Source organism: Semicossyphus pulcher, unplaced genomic scaffold, assembly GCF_022749685.1.
Source record: "Semicossyphus pulcher isolate SPU_LCO1_2020_fin unplaced genomic scaffold, fSemPul1.0.p SCAF_4, whole genome shotgun sequence".
NCBI lineage: Eukaryota > Metazoa > Chordata > Actinopteri > Labriformes > Labridae > Semicossyphus > Semicossyphus pulcher.
The window spans coordinates 2,387,501-2,404,331 of NW_027211715.1; the positions used below are offsets into that span (position 1 = coordinate 2,387,501).

General features: G+C 43.9%; 1 protein-coding gene across 1 annotated transcript in view; it reads left to right on the plus strand.

Moving 5' to 3' along the window:
* Window positions 1-16,831, plus strand: part of scfd2 (sec1 family domain containing 2) — a 148,461-nt gene that overhangs the window by 96,553 nt on the left and 35,077 nt on the right. The gene's annotated exons all lie outside the window — the stretch shown is intronic.

Sequence of the window (16,831 nt, forward strand, 5' to 3'; positions counted from 1 at the left end):
GTTAACAGATTTATGTCCAAGTGTTTCTGACAAGTTTACTTTTAATTTGTTATTTGATGCTGTAAAAAGGGGGTGTGGCCTCATGATTGACAGCTCTGTGGACAAATGGGGCTCCTGCAGCGTTCTGTTCCCGAGCAGCAGAGTAGAGGAGGAACGGCGAGAGGAGACGTAACTAACACTAACACTACAGTCATTGAACTTTCCATCAGCGTGATTATCTGCTTCAGACCGACACAAGAAGCTGTTCTGCTGCAGACCTGAGTCGTACCATCGTCGGTGGTTGTTCTCGGAGCTAATAGATTAATCGTTGCAGCTCTGACGTCGAACACAAACCACAGGGAGTTTCATCAAAGCTTGGTTGTTGAGTTTTCAGTGCTTCAGTCTGGTGGTGTTCGGTGAATCCTGCCGCCGTGGCAGCAGAAATAACATTCTGCCATGAGTGACCCCCCCCTCGCTCCACAGTTCATTAGCGATCACCCCGGCAGTGAGCCTGGCCTGCAGCCACGCCGCTCGTCCAGCTCCTCATCGGCACGGAGCTGTGGGTTTGCAGCAGCCGGGCAGCACTCAGGGCTTCATGCACATCATCACATTATCATGCTTCCTGGTGTGTGGGATTGAACACTTGCCATCAGGCTTCGGAGCGCTTTCACCCGCTGGTCTGACACACACCTGTTGAGCTTTTGATGGCTTTTTAAGCTGCATGATTGTAGGCTTTCATAAATCTAACAGCGTGTATCTGTTTCAGTGAGGATGTGGTCTGTGTGAGAGGACACAGTCGCTGTTCATCGGCGTATCTGCAGCTTAAAGCGGCTGATTTATTGCAGCAAAGCACGGCTACATTCAGTATATAGTAGTAAAAATATGGCTTCATGGATTCTGCTTTCGCTTCTGTAACCCGAGGCTGAATGTGTTTTGGTTGTCCGTCTGTACTTCTGTTTTATATCTGTGCGTCCGTCACATCTCTGCCAATTCCTCAGAAACGCCTGCAGGGAACGTCTTCAAACACGTACACCTGGACTCAAAGAACTGATGTGAAGTTGGTGGTCAAAGAGAAACGTCTATAATGACAAGATGAAGACGTGATGACATATTTTACACTTAAATTCAAAGGTCACGAAGCACAAACGTTCATTTGGACTCGAGGATGAATTGAATAGATTTTGCTGGGTCAAAGGTCGTTGTGACCTCACGAGTATCTAAGCAGCGCCTGAGTGATCAACACCATCCACGATTGACAAGTGGACATACTCTCCTCTCTCTATGCTTTGTTTACCTGTTGGTTCACCGCCGCCTGCTGTGGTCAGAGGGGTCTCCTGGTGATCCCATGCTCAGCAGAGAAACACAAAGACAAAGATCTTCTCTGGCGTTCTGTCCTTCCTACTTCATGGTGTCCTTCTCATGCTGTTGATTAGTTTTTAGGTTAATGTATACTTTTAAATATGTTTCATGAATATGTCCCTGCTCAAAGCCACAGTTGCACAGTTGTTATTTTGAGGGGAACACTGATGGATGTAAACTGCAACTTCAATGGCTGCTGGAGGCAAAGAGCTGCATGATTATAGTTTTATATATCTGCACGTTTATCCCAGCTGCCATTGGGCGAGAGGCGGGGTTACACCTGGACAGGTCGCAAGTCAATCACAGGGCTGACACACAGAGACAGACAACCTTTCACGCTCACATTCAAACCTACGGGCGACTTTAGAGTCAACAATGAATCTATCAAGCATGTCTTTGGACTGTGGGAGGAAGCCGGAGTACCCGGAGGGAACCCACGCATGCACGGGGAGAACATGCAGACTCTACACAGAAAGGCTCGCTAAATCTGAACCCGGAACCTTCTAAGGGCCAGATCAGACAGAGAGCGTTTTGCAGGCTGTAACCTGCCTTGAACTGCCTTTTTCGGTGAAGCCTACGGTTAAAAAAAAAAGAGCAACTTTCTCCTGTTGTTAAGGCAACCACCGAATCATAGCTGTCATTAAGCTAACTATTATATTGTCTACTGATGGAAGGCCCACCTCTCCTTTCATCCAATTGGACGATGAGAAAAAACGGCCATGACGCCGGGCGCTTTTCTGCTTTGAATTGATGTTTTTTTAACTCGAAGTGCTCAGGGCGTTTCCTCAAAAACGCGGCGCACAGAGCGGAAAAACACGAGGCACTCTGCAACGCAAAAGCAGCGCGCAAAAGGCCTCTCATTGAAAACAACTACAATAAAGCCCCCAGCTGCTGAAACACATCCTGTCTGATCGGGCCCTCACTGTGCAGCCCGTTTTCTAAATGTGTTTCATGTGGACGGCTTGCTTCTTTTAGAAATAGTGGCACAGATATTTATTTAATAATGTCTCAGACATAAATGGCTCTAATTGAGTAAATTTCTGTCACCAACTCAATCCAACAAAGCAGTCGGACAGCATCTCTTCATAAAACATCTCACTTGTGTTTCCCAGAGGAAGCTGCAGCTCGGTCCCTCCTGTGCATCGCTTCTCCTCTTCTCTGTTTGCTTCTGTAACAAACCACCAGCTCCACCATATGTTGCACAAGCAGGTTCTGCAGCAATGTTTTAATTACGTCTCCTGATAGTACAAGTGTGATTAAACAGGAGCGGATTGTTGTGCAGGACTTATGGAGTTTGTTTAGTTGTTTGCAAACATGGAAGATGCTTAAAGTGGTAGAAATGTGCTCATGAACGTCTCACTTGGAATGCAATGAAAAGATGTATCCTCCTCTCATGTTTATACGGTAAATATGAAGCTCGCAGCAAAGAGTCTCTTTGCACACACTCTGTAAACAGGTGCCTGAGGAGAGAGAGAGAGCTATGATACATTCAGTCCTCTTACCTAACCTGCACCGCATGTCCTGAAGGCCTGGCGATTGTCGTGAATACATCCTGAATACGTCCTCCTGAAACACGTGCAGAGCAGATCTAATATTTCATATGAGGATCCTCTGGAGAGTTTGTTGACAAGCAGCAATATTTTATCTCCAATGTGGAAAATCTTTGTGTTTAAAGCTGATTAATTTTAGCCTGTTAATGGAAACAAACTATAAAACATCATTAAGTGGAAACATTCACAGTTTGAATCAGACGAGCAGAAACACATTTGGCTTCGAAGCGTCTCCTCATGTGTTCGTTATTCTCGTCTTCAGAGGGCTGGCTCGAGCTGTTAGCCTCAGTGTCTCTCTCTAATGCTAACCTGAGGCCTGTATTACAGTCTATTAGAGCTCCATGTGTTATTGCAACGCAGGAGAAGCTTTCATTTTGAAACCTAACTGCCAGTTTGCAGGTCACAGTTTTTATGTAAGACACCACTCCTCCCAGATGTGGTTTGTAAAACGCTGTTCTTGGACAGTTTAACGTGTTACACCCAGTATTTGACCGGTGTGAACGATCCCTCGAGTGGTTGTTTTTAAGAGTCTGCCCAAAGAAAGGAGAGTCAGGAGGTTAAAGAAAGCTGTACACATGTTTGTGCTGCGATCTACACTTCTGTTTGTTTCCATTGTCGCTTAAAGAACAAGAATCAGTCTGTCAGTGTCTATTTAGGTATGTGATGCTGCCACTTTAGAGGCCTCCTGATAGTGACAGGCGTCTTCGTTAAACTTAAACAAGCACTTAAGTTGTTCAGCTCACATTTTTGGGGCTTTATTCCTTTAAACTAAACCTGATGACAACCACCAAAAACAACGTGTGCAGCAGTTTAATATTAACAAAGTCAGTGTTTTTCTGACGGCACAGGACGACCTGGAAGGCCGCGAGCCGAGCTGCCGCTAACGTTAGCTTTCTGTTTTTTAATCGGATTTTCAACATAACAAACGTCAAAAATAACAAAATCCGTTCAAATAGAAAAAGATTTAGCATTTAGTTCTGTGCGGTGAGACTGTGGAACAGTACAGGTGAGGAGATCAAGCAACGTCCAAACGATGGAGCGGGGGTGTGACCGTCACTAGGTGGGCACAGGAGACTGTTATTGATTATTTATTTATTAATTATTGTTTTTTATACTTATTTATGTCATTATTAGTTGGTTCTTTTCTTTTATGTTGTGTTTTGTTATTGTTAGGTCCTTTTGTCTTAGTCTTTTTCTATAAATGTAGATGGATATATTGCTGTATATTTAGTATAAATCATGTTCATTATTATTGTTATTATTGTTGTTGTTGTTGTTGTTGTTGTTGTTGTTGTTGTTGTTGTTGTTGTGATTGTTATTAATAGTAGTATTTCTAAGGAAGGATAGATTTATAGACTTATAAATCATCGTGCAGGGAGAAGGGGCGGGATTAGATAAGTTTCGACTTCTTCCTTTTTGAACAAACTTTTAATTGTCTGTTGTTGTTGTTGTTTTCTTTTCTTTTTTCTTTTTTTGCTCAAAATAAACTTTCAAATTCAATTCAAAATGTCCACAATAGTTGCACATGTATAAATCTGAACATCTAGAGCAAACAAGACAAACAAGAAAAGCAAAACAACAACACAACGTCCTTGTCTCTAATAAGAATTCAGTTAAACAGCATACACACTGTGGCTGTGTTCAGGATGCCGTACACCAGCAGCACGTGCTGATGCGTCAAAAATGTAGCAGTAAAGCAATCTCCAGTACGCATCGGACCAGTCTGCCTCACCTACTGTATCCCACAATGCAAAGCGCTGGACCGCCACAGCGGCAGTTGAAATGACGGACAGCAGCAGCATTCCTGCAGAAGGGGGCGCTATAGTTAAAGAAGCAGCGGTTATTGTTTACGTCTGCCTGGCGTAGCATGCTGCAAAATGAATGTGAAAAGCTCCTCCATACTACAGAGTACTGTCGAACGCAGTATGCAGTATATAGCATTAAGTATATAATATGTCGTATATAGTATGTAGTATGTAGTATGTAGTACAGCATTTCGAACACAGCCATACACTCAGCTAGTTTTATTTCTAAGACTCCTTCAGTGTTCACCGTTCTTAAGGTTTTTATGGTTCTTTAAGGTCTCGTCCTCTTCAAAACAAACAGACTTCTTATCAAACTGTTAAAAACACTGAATGAAGATGTTTCACTGATTAAATCTCTTCTGATGTTCTTCAGTGGACACATGCAGGAGGAGCTGCTAGCCGAGCTGCTGCTAACGCTAGCTCCGCTCGTGTCTCCCATGCATTAAGGTCCAGACATCCAATGACTAAGATCCTTCGTCCAGTTAGTTTAAATATAATAATAAAAATAAAAATAAAAAGTGCAGGTGTTAACTTCACCTGGTACTCACTGAAGACTCAATCTCTTCATTTATGCCGACCGTCTTCACCAACAGTTTCTGTGTCTTTCATGCCCCTCGGTTCCACTCACTTGTTCCCTCTTGACCGATGAACCCTTTCTTCTCCAGTAGATCAAAACAAAATCTAGGAAAAGTAGGAAATGTGCGTGTTCTTTCAGAGGCCGTTTCATAGGAAGTGTCAAGTAAAAATGTCTGAGATTGTATTTGATGCAGGGCTGCTTTTTTTGGAATGGCTGAGCTTCAAATATATCTTCACTCAGCTCAAACAGTGTTGTACTGTTTCTGTGGGTTGTGATTGGGTTGAAAAGAGAGGAACAGAGAGAGGAGAAGCAGTGAGCAGTCAGGAGGAGGAAAGAGGGGACAGAAAAACACAGTGGGATCAGAGGAGGAGGGAAAGTGGCGGTGTGTGTTTTTAGCAGGTTTTAGAGTTGGTGCCTCACATCTGAGCCACGAGCTCCGAGTTTCATCTGAGATGGAGAAGTAAAAAAAGAGGCTGATCTCCCTCAGGAGGGCGAGAGAAAACAGCTCAGTCGTGGCAGAGTGTGTTTGGAAAAGGGCCTGATGAATGTGTGTGAGGGTTCAGTGAGCAGTGTTGGAGTGCGCCCTAGTGGCCATGTTGAGAACTGAGGGATCGTGTGAAACTGAAGAGACAGCATCTTTTCTCTCTTATTAGAGTCTCTGAGAACATTCTTCTGTCCACGGTTGGATCAAGCAGCATCGCCAGTTTTCCATTAAACTCCCCATCACTTCTCACATGTTTCATGTTTTCATTAAAGAAGGAGCCAGATGTTCATGCTGAGTGAAACACGTTAGCGCTTACACAATATTTGCTTAAGGCTTCTTTTTGAGCCGTGGATTTCTTTGTGCAACTCGTAGTAAAACAGCAGAAACTCCAGCCACAGCTAGAAGACAATCAAGTTCATCCAGCTGTTGTTAAAGACTTTAACAAACGTATAGCTGCCACACACACACACACACACACACACACACACACACACACACACACACACAGAGTGCCGCACAGTCCCAGCGTCAGGCGACATTCCTCAGACAGCCTTTGAAGTGTTGTGGCGTTTCCTCCGTCTGATGATGAAACATGTGTGTTCTACATCACCTCAGAACAACATGATGCGGCAGAGATACAGAACATCTCCACATTAACATCCTCACGTGTGTGTGTGTGTGTGTGTGTGTGTGTGTGTGTGTCTCTCCCTCCCTGTGTGTGTGTTTTGTGCATCTCTCTGCACATGTGTTTATGTGCTCTCGTGCACCGGTGCAGCTTGTAACTCTAGCCCAGCGTGTTGCTCCGAGGAACGCCACAGATGTTCAGATGTTTCTGCCTGAAAAACAAACACAACAGAGGCCGTTCTCCCCGACAGGCTGAGGGACTGTCAAAATAAGAGCGGGGCCCCTTTGGACCCCTCTGACTCTCTTATTCAGATCCCGGCTTGTTCTGTTCTGCAGGATGTTTTCTACCTGATTCGTATCTATTAATACGCTTAAGGGTGAGTCTCTTCCTCATTGTGTTTTTATGTGTGTTTGTTCGTGCGTCTGGGGCTTCCATTACCCGGGTGGAGCTCGAGACGAGGGGGTTTTATGGTGATGATTCTTCAAACTGGGAGAGATTTAAAATCCTGAACAAGGAGGGAGGGGTTAGAGGAAACATGGTGAGAGAGCAGGGCATCCCTCTCCTCCTCCTTCTGCTCCTCCTTTGATTAATGTCCCGCTCCCCACAGTGGACGGAGGAGCGCCACAGGTGAAGACCTCAGAGAGACACATGAAGAAAGAGTGCTGGCCCATTTGCCCTTTTGCATTTTAAAGGCAGAATATTTCTCTCTTAGCTTTTTAATTATGATAACTGCATTCTTCTGGGACATAAAGAAATGAGAGTCGAGAGGAGGTCTGAGCTGATAGTGGGAGATAGAGTGAGAGTCGGAGCAGAGGGGAAGAAAGCAGGCTGTTAGAGTTGTGACACTGAAGAGGATCAAAGTGTCAGAGAGCCATAAATATATTCTGTTTCCCTCCCTGTGGATGGACGGAGCGGACGTTTCATTCCGTGCATTTAAGTGGTATCAGAATAATGGGAAAAATGAGTTTCCGACTTGTAAAATTCACGCAGTCTCCCTCAAACTTGTTTAATTTATTCCATTGACTGTTTATAAAGATGGACGACGCGTCTCCTCCTCCTCTCGTTGTACAAAAGAGGGTTCTGCCATCTTCCTCACCTGTATCCAGAGTGTGTGCAGTAGAGATCGGCTGGTGGAGCCGCAGTATTGACGTCCCGCCCCTTCATCAACCCAAACACACCTTTACCTTGTGTCCTTGGCGTGTTGGAGCCCTCAGGTGTCCTTGGCGTGTTGGAGCCCTGTTGGAGAAAGTTCAATGACTGTAGTGTTAGTGTTAGTTACGTCTCCTCTCGCCGTTCCTCCTCTACTCTGCTACTCGGGCACAGAACGCTGCAGGAGCCCCATTTGTCAACAAAGCTGTCAATCATGAGGTCACACCCCCTTTTTATAGCATCAAATAACTAATTAAAAGTAAACTTGGACATAAATCAGCATGATAAGAACTAACTATAATGACAGAAACCATGTTTGAGAAAAATGTATTTGATATGTATTTTGATTTTATAGTTTGACTCATGTCCCATCTGTTAACATGGAGGAGGCGGGCTTTATGACAACTTGAAGCTCTTGAAAGACGTCACATGTCAGGACATGTGACCCCTGAGATCTGTGAGCATCAGGAAAACAACATTAACACTGTCGATACTTTAACATTAGGCAATACTGCTGTGGTTACTCATGACAACCTGGGAGGTGGCTCATTGAGCCTCGATTGGCCGGCACATTTTCCCAGAACTCCCTCTGACTGTGTGCGTGTGTGTGTGTGTGTGTGTGTGTGTGTGTGTGTGTGTGTGTGTATGTGCATGTGTGTGTGTTTGCTGCGATGTTGGAGAGCAGCAGGTCTATGAGCTTGTTTCCTCTGGGCCACATGTGCTCCTTGGTGCTGAGCGCGCTCAGAGCGCAGCAGTGATGAGAAGTCCAGGTGCAGATTTTACCCTCAGGGAGGAAGTGCTTGTTTACTCTGATTTAACCTTGTTTCTGCCCCCCCCTTCTGTTTGACCCCGGAGACATCGTTGGTATTGAAGTCAAATGGGTTCAGAAACTGTTTACACTTCTAACCAGTCGCCACCTGGTTACTGAGATATGATAAACTCTGATATAGATTGAAACATTGGAACGTCATTTACAGGCATCGTTGGAATAACTGACTGCATGACATCATCGCAGGTGTTTCAGCTGCTTTTCTTTTTTTATCGATGACACAACGAGAGAGAAGAAGAACATGTGCATTCACATGAATCACTTTCAATGTAAGAAAACCTTAAATGTAACAGTTATTCATAAAAAGGGATTTTCATTTATGTGCTGTTAAATGATTAACGATGTAACTCACACAAAGAAGTTCTGCTCTTCTTCCATCTCTCTGGCTTTTTCCCGCCGTGCACAGCTTGAATTAAGAAGTTGATTTAATAAATGCACTCTTCTGTAGTGGTAACGTAATCCTTACATTTGTGTCTGTAGCGGCACAAAGACGTTCTTTGGCTGACGGCTGTTTGTGCCGTTTTGCATAAAAGCTTTTTACTCGTTGGGTAGAGAAGAAGAGGAGCGCCTTTGTAGCGCCGTCATCACTCTGTTTGAACCCGAGCACGTCTGACTCCTTTCTTCATTAAATAATTAAAGTTAAAATCTGTAACTTTCTGTATGACAACACTTTTAACCAACATCGATTGGTGATTAAAATGACAGTTGCAGCTTGTGCTGTTGATGTTTCTGCTCGTGACTTTTTAGCAGACAACCTGACGCCACCCGCAGCAGAATAACAGACGTCTCTTACATGTGACAGCAGCTTTTTGCTACTCTTAGCATTATATTGTCTACACAGGTCTATTAATGAGATTTACAGCTCCAGATAAAAATTAAGAGAGCACTCCAAATGTTCCTTGAGTCAGCATCTCTCTCTTCATGTCATGGCCGCCCGATCCAGATCTGACCCCATTAAAACCTCCTGAATGTGATCAAGAGGAAGATGGACGGTCACAAGACATAGAACAAAGCTGAGCTGCTCCGAGAGCGGCCGAACGTCACCCAGCAGCTCTGTGACAGACTGAAGGAGAGCTCGCAGAGATGGGATTAAAAACCAGGTTATTCACCAGATATGGATCTGTGAACTCTTCCTGAGTGAAAACATTCTGTTGTTTCAACATGAACTTGTTTTCTTTGTATTATTCGAGCTCTGAAAAACATCTTTGGTTATTTTAACCAGTCGTCATTTTCTGCAAATAAAAGACCTCAGTGAGAAGATTTGATTTGGAAGGAGGAGAAATGTTAATGAAACAAAAGTTCACAAACACAAACCTGTAAAAAGTAGAACCAGAGGAAAACTGATTTGTGCAGTGGTCATTATTTCCGGAGCCGTTTACATTACAGATGATAGTGATTTAATTCTGCTGTAGAAAACTGTTTGCTGCCGGTACACCAAAGTTGCAATGCAGCACTGATTTAGGCCGATTTCCTCCCTCTTTTAACCAAAGCGACTTCCTTTATTTGCCTTTTCATCAGTTTCTAGACTGACTGACATTTTAATTGATCCTTTATTTAACCAGAATCTCTTCTTTCAGGGAGTCACGGTTAAAATAGAAAGCACACAAATAAAAGGTTTTCGTATGTAACCCAACATACAGTATCAAAGGCTGAAGAATCTAAGTAATAATGGGCAACAGCATCGTTCTGTAAAAACTGATTTTAAATATTTTAAAATAATTAAATAAATAACATGTCATGACAGGCTAAAGAATCAGTGACTCCAGGCGTTTTTCTTGTTCTTATTATAAAAAATAAGAAGTATTAATCCAGCTCTGTTCAGGGACATATTCCTAATTGTGCATTAAATGTAGCTGAACATTGAACAGTGGCCTCTGCAGTGTGCTGCTCTGACCAACAGAGGGCTCTCTGTGCACATGTATCAGTCTCACAGGAATACTCTCTACACTTACAAAGAATTCTCTGTCACACATACACTCTCGTTTGTTTTACTGCTCAGCCTGACGGAGGAGCTGTCGTCCTGCAGCTTTATTACACAATATTCACTCTGCTGTGTTCTCACAAGCTGCCGTTCACTGCAGCTTAGGCAGTGCTGAAGTGTACTGTCTGCACTCTCTTTGTTGTCCTGTAGGGGGCAGAATGACTCTACTTTAGCCTGTAGTGTGGCCATACGTTTTTCTTTAATAATTCCCAGCAGCAAACTTTAACAAGGACACAGCACAAAAACAGCTACACACCGAAACAGAAATAAATGTAAGTTTCATTTCAAAAAGATGACAAACCTTTACAACTTAAAATAGTGTGACGTGTTTTGTAACAAAGTGCAGAGAAGCTTTAAAGAGTTTTAAAATCCTCCTGTCAAAACAAACAGGCATCACCGTCCAAATGAAACCTTATTTCTAAGAATTCACTGCATGAATATCGTCTTTATAGAAACAGACTCAGCATGAACATCTCTCTGAGCTCTTCTCCTGTTCAGCGGCCTGATGTGTGACGCCGCTGACGCCTGGCCTCAGGAATGATCTGCTATTGAGGAGTGATGAAAACTGTCCCTGCACACACACACACACACACACACACACACACACACACACACACACTGCTTAATCATGCACATGCACACAACCACAGCATATCTTACCTAATTGAAAATCACTCTCCTTGTCCTGGCTTGGCACACACACACACACACACACACACACACACACACACACACACTCAGTCATCACAGTGCTAATGACATTCCTCACAGACATGCAGGTATGATTGGACAGAAGCGCTCTGCAGGTTCAGCCGGGTTCACTGAATGACCTGCTGGAGAGACGTTTCCTTGTATCAGGAGTTATTTGGGTTTTTGTACATCTACAGCATGTACGAATCATTAGTTATCCTATGTGCTTACAACAGACTGTATATAAGAAGAGGACGGGTCTGATGAGGGAAACCAGTGCAGAAATACCTTGAACCTGCATGCTTTATAATGGCCAGCAGGGGGCGACTCCACTGGTTGCATAAATACGTCCTGGTCCTCCTCTTCTCCTGATGTATTCCCTCAGTAAACATGTTCCTAATGAGTTTATGGTCTCAGTCTCTAGTTTCAAGTCTCCTTTAACACAGCATGATGTTCATTTAGTCACTGATGCTCCCATTTAGAGTCACACAGACCAGGAAGTAGGGGAGGGTTTAGGGCGGGGCTACCTGTGATTGACAAATGACATGAAGATTAACGTAAAACATGTCCTGTGTTCAGTTGTACTAAAAGACAATTTGAGCTGCCGGCTGTTCATTTTAAGGGAAAGTACATTTTGTTTAAAGTCGACCCCCTTTTGCACGGGATCGTTACGCCCTGCCGGCTCTGCTGTTTACGCCATTTCGCCTCTGTTACGCCTCTGGTGCTCGCTCAGAGGCAGAACAACTTCGCCCCGAGGCAGAATGACTTCGCCCCACCATCACGCCTCTGTGCGTTCTACATAGAAGACAGAACATGACGGAGGCGTAATAATCCCGCCTTAAACTGGCAGTGTAAAAGGCACTTAAAACGCACGGAGGCGTAATGGTGGGGCGAAGTCGTTCCACGCAGACAGAAAAACTTTCAGAATAAAATACTCCGTACATAAGATAAGAAAAGATAAGATAGTACTTTATTGATCCCAGAGGGGAAATACTCCGTAATACTCCAACAATGACCTCACGTGTGCGTAATTGTTTTTATTGCACATATGTCAATTATCTCACACGATCACGCTTGATTCTGTAATCTGTAATTACCATGGGAACTCGTTGGTCTCGCGGGAACTCGTTGGTCTCGCGGCTCCAGCTGTCCGTTGATGCTGCTCAAACCACAGCGCAGCTGTCATGCAGCAGACGCACAACCAGTGGAAGTCCAAGGTTAGAGTCACCAATGAACCTATTGTAACAAGCATGTCTTTGGACTGTGGGAGGAAGGGAACCCATGCATGCACGGGGAGAACATGCAGACTCCACACAGAAAGGACCACTACGTCTGAACCGGGACTCGAACCAGGAACCTTCTAGCTGTGAGGCGACAGCACCAACCACCGCACCACCATGCTGCCCCCATCCTACTCAAAATATTTTCACCTCTTGCTAAAAACAAAACAAGATGGCGACGGTCAAAATGCTGAACTCAGGACATCAAACTGTCCACAAACCAGTGACTGCACGTTGCCGATGTCCACTTCCTATATACGGTCTATGGTCAGGCTGCTGATTAAAACTGTGCACTGAAGGAAGCTGATTTTTCCTCCGTGGTTTTCTCTGGCATCCCCACATCACTGTGGCTCTGCGGCCAGAATATTGATGGTAATGAAACGGATGAAAAGAGTTCCAACATATTAAATCTGTATGAAATTCCACTTCTTGCAGACGAGGTCACTTCAGTGACGTCACTCATTCTTTCAGACTTATGTAAGAGTCGCTGAATAAAGAGGCGTTTCATAACTGATTCAGGGCCAGCCAGTCGGATGATAAAATACCTTTGGCTCCTGAAAGGTGATCAGATCTCCCTTAATATTCACGTTTAATTAAAGCGCTGTGATTTCACAGGGCAGGAAACCCAGCGCTCGTGCTGCAGAACATGACAGATACTCAGATACATGTGAGCGATCGCACACGTAGCACACATACTTACACTTGTCAGTGCACACAGACACACAAAGAGAGACCCTGAGCGCGTATGAACTGTGCTTACTCAGTGTGTGACGGTCTTTTCAGCTACGTTGTCACAGAAACATAAATCCTGCAGAGCGGTCAGATAAGCACCTTGTGACCTGCTGCATGAACCCAACCACCCTGAGACACCAACAGTAGACTTCTTTATTCTGAGGACATTCCCACTGTGTTTCTGTGGTGAGCATTATTGAGCCATGATGGACAGTTTCCTGTTTAGTATTTTCCACCTTTAGATGACTTGTTGCATTTAAAGTAGCGGCCTTGTGGTTCTCTTTGGCAGCACCTGTAGTGATAAAAAGTACCTCATCGGGCCGAATATTTGCGTTTTTCCAGGCTGGGGAGGGCAGGTTTGGCCCCGGGGGCCTACCAGGAGCTTAACCAAGGTGCTTCTGAGAGCGCACAAGGACGGGGCACGGAGCTCCATGGCTAACTGCAAGGCTACAGAGCGCTATAGTGGCCCATGATCTTTTTGTGCTCGCTGTATTTTATTAACGTATTTCTTTGCTGCTTGAAAGTTGTTTAATGTCTCCGCTGCACTGATTATTAATTAGCAATTATCTTACAGTTAGCATCATAACTCCGCCTCAGCTGTCAGTTAATCGGACAACTTTTGAGCCACTTTCTGGACGCTCGCCGTGTCTCTCCATCTTTCATCCCCCTGGCTCTGTAGCTGTGAGTGACGGCTGGCCTCAGTCACGAGGGGAACACTCGCTGTACAGATAAGTGGCGCCGTCTGCAGCTGTGAACGTATATTGGCCTTTAAAAGTCGAGACCCCGAATATAAGACGGTCCCACTTTTTCAGATGTGTGTCAAGGGAATATATTATATATTATATATATAATATTATATTCAGACCAATACTGTAATTGAAGTTGGTTTTTTGGACCTCGGTTCATCTGAACGTCAAATTAGTCTCTTTCTTTGGTTGCGTTAGCTTCTTTGTCTGTAGTTATCAATCCTTTCTTTGTTTTTAAGATTATTCTTTTGGCTTATTGCTTTTAAAGGACAGCATAAGAAAGACAGGAAAGGAGAGAGTGGGGGATGACATGCACCAAATGATCACAGACCGGGAGTCGAGCCTGCGATCAGTGCGTCGAGGACTGTAGCCTCTGTATATGAGACGCCTGCTCGACCAGCTCAAACTTTGTTGGGCCACAGAAACTTTAACCTATGATGTTGAGTGTAAACAATTTGCAGTAAAATGGCCCTAGGAGCTCCACCATCATTATTTATTCTAATAAAATGCACAAACTCTCAGAGAATTATTACCCAACAGTTTGCCTCAGCTCTGTATCGTGTTACGTAACGTTCAGCTCATTGTTTTGATTTTCCATCCTACAACCTAACAGTGGTTCAGTTTCCTGCTCTCACAGTGTTCAGAAGAAGAACTTTATCTGTAGAGCACTTTTCATGCAAAGATGGAGCCCAAAGTGCTTTACAAAACAAGTTCAGATAAAAACGATGAAATAATGAGTCAATTTAAAACAGCAATAGAAAACAATGTAAAGCAGCCTCTGTGAGAGGAGACTGGACTCCCTCGTCTCCAGAAGAATGTTCATGTTGCTTTATGTTGAAGTAGCTGATTTTAAAGCTTTAACATGTCGGGAAAAAACTTTACAAGGTGACATGTTGCTGTTTTGTTTACAGCTCGTTTTCACTGCCCACAAGAAGCCAGTAAATCACTGAATGCAGGTTTACAGAAGGAAGCAGTGGGGCACCAACTGTGTACGGCTGAAATACATTAAAGTACTTTTAATGATAGAAAACGTACCTAGAACTCGGACACTCCTGTTGATGATAAATAAGTTTGCAAAACATTTTTTACTTACCTCTGTAGTCCAGACTGTAGTGTTTTAACATGTTTTGCAATATGTGAACATCTCTTTGAGAGCTAGAATGCTATTTTTATTTGGACCGCTCTTTACTATTTATTCAGAGCTATACATTTCAAGCAAATGATTTTGGCAAACTACAGATATCTTAAAGGTATAAAGTTGGATTTTTCCTTGTATTTTGTCAACAACACATTCAAACTGGGCCCCTCCTTCGTCATCAGAAGCTCACTCTCACGTGTGGGAACACACCCACCCCGCCGAGCTAACGCAGACAGCATCACGGTTACCTTTGCACTAGCATGCTAACCGCCAGTTAGCTTGTCCTACTCGGTTTGAGGCACCTACCTGACCAACAGAAAGAAGGCCAACTCTGCATCGCTCTTTCGCCATGTTCGCCGGTCTGAATGGGGCCCTGTTGCTAATCTGAACCACTCCCACACTCACCTGTACGCTGTGATTGGCTCAGGGAACCACAACAGCGCCGCTCCTGGAAACGTCCCGTGCAAAGCAAAACAACAGAATAGATGCAGAGGGAAGGGTCTCACAAGGGTCTGCACCAATGACTGTATATATAGATGGACAACGCGTCTCCATCTGCTCCCATTGTACGAAATTGATGCCAAAATAGCCCCTGCGATAGGCGCTGCCATCTTGCGATGGTGACGTCATTTGGAGCCAGAGTCTGCGCAGTAGAGATCGGCGAGTGAAGCGGCCGTAGCCACTTCCGCTAACCCAAACACACACTTAACTTACCGAAACAACAGCAAGGATCCTGCACACCGGCGTGTTTAACCGCAGAACAGCTTCTCTGTGTTGGTCTGAGGTTAAAGTTCACAGGTATGGAAACTTCAATGACTGTAGTGATTGTTTTAGTTACGTTTCCACTCGCGGATCGTCCTCCACTCTGCTCACCCGGAACTGATCGGCTGCAGGAGCTGGATTTGTCAACAGAGCTGTCAATCATCATCTTGACAGCATTAAATAACTAATTAAAAATAAACTTGTCAGAAAAATGAACACTGTGACATAAATCAGCATGATAAGAACTAACTATAATGACAGAAACCATGTTGGAGAAAAATGTATTTGACGTGTATTTTGATTTTATAGTTTGACTCATGTCCCATCTGTTAACATGGAGGAGGCGGGCTTTATGAGCTGTACTGCAGCCAGTCAGCAGGGGGCGATAGAGAGGGTTTGGCTTCACTTTTAGGGAGCTGTCATGTCGGCCATCTTTTTAAACAGTCTATGGTCTGCACACACACTCACCAACGCACAGAGGCCCATAAGTGATGATTTATGTAATGTAAAAGTCTATATTTTATTTTTCTAGTAAAATCTTATTAACCTTTAACTTAATTGCCTTATGATCATGTTAGCTGAACAACCGGCTCCGTTTATCCCAAATCATTTGGCTCTCCTTGAACCACAGTCAACATTTTGGGGGAAAAACTTTGCACTTCAGTTTAATCTTTGACTCAATCATCGACAGCTTCATACGCTGGCAGATCACCAGCTACAGCTACGTGTTTTATCTAGATACATTCCTATAACATACTTTATTTAACTAACATGCTAATATGTTTCTTTGACAGACAAAACCATGTTTTCTTGGTAAATAATGGTCACATGATAATAAATAACAATAAATATGGACAGATGAAGAAACAAGACATGGGTCATGTGACCCCACTCTCCCCTAATCTAAGTCCAAACTTGAGTTTTGTAACCTCACTGAAGGTGCACCTCTTCCCTGCTTCATGTTCTGTGTCAGCTGTTGATGAGTTGCTGCACGGTGTCTGCAGACTGCCCTGGTGATGGTTAGCTTAGTTAGCGTTGGTTGTGTTAGCCTGCATGTGTGTCTGTCTTTTAGCTCTGCTGCGCTGTAACTTTGTTGTGGGGAGATGTAGCTTTTGTGGACACTACAGCACTACTTGATCATTAAA